This window comes from Saimiri boliviensis, chromosome 10 (genome assembly GCF_048565385.1).
Source record: "Saimiri boliviensis isolate mSaiBol1 chromosome 10, mSaiBol1.pri, whole genome shotgun sequence".
NCBI classification, from domain to species: Eukaryota; Metazoa; Chordata; class Mammalia; order Primates; family Cebidae; genus Saimiri; species Saimiri boliviensis.
In genome coordinates this window covers 3,796,568-3,797,318 of record NC_133458.1, presented here as the reverse complement: position 1 = coordinate 3,797,318, position 751 = coordinate 3,796,568, and positions in this window count along the sequence as shown.

The following is a 751-nucleotide window of genomic DNA, read 5'->3' as shown; positions in this document are numbered from 1 at the left end:
TGGTGTTCCCAGGCGGAAGCGGGGCCTCTGGGCTGGGCCTTCGCCCTGCCAGGAAGCGGTCTGGGAGCTACCGGCGGGATTTTCAGACAGCTGAGATCTCACCGCGGAGCTGAGATGACAACACCCCCTCTTCCTACTCCTTCCGAGTTCTTGCTGCTCGGGTCCAAGCTGCGCCCCAGGGTCACTGCAGTGGGGTGAGATCACGCATTCCCCGCGACCCCCAACTTCTGAACAGTTCAGAGAGTTCGTAGATTAAAAACCAACCAAAAAAATGTATATTGGCACAACTTCTATTGTCGTATTGGCCTCTCTCTTATTTTACATGAAGCGATCATTTAAAAAAAAAAAAAAAAAAAAAGACTGTTTTCAAATTACAACACTGAAAAGGGCCAAAGTACAGCTTTGTAGAGTAATGAGTTCCCTGTCCTCGGAGGTGCCCAAGCAGGCACTAGGCTTACAGTGGCATGGAGAGTGTTCTTTCTTTTTTGAACTGGATGAACTCTCAGACCCTTGGAATGCTGAGATTTTTTTTTTTACTCCTATGTTTATTATACTTTAATCCAACAACATATAGTCTAAGCTGCTCCCTCATGGTGAGCCCCCGCTGGCCACCTGCTTGCTTTCGTCATGGAGTCTCCGAGTCAGGCCTGCCGGGAAGACGGTGCGCCTTTCCCAAGTCCTCTGCCCGCTGGTTGCTCCCGAGCCTCCCGGGCTCTGCGTGTCGCGGCTCTGGACCCGGACTGCAGAACCC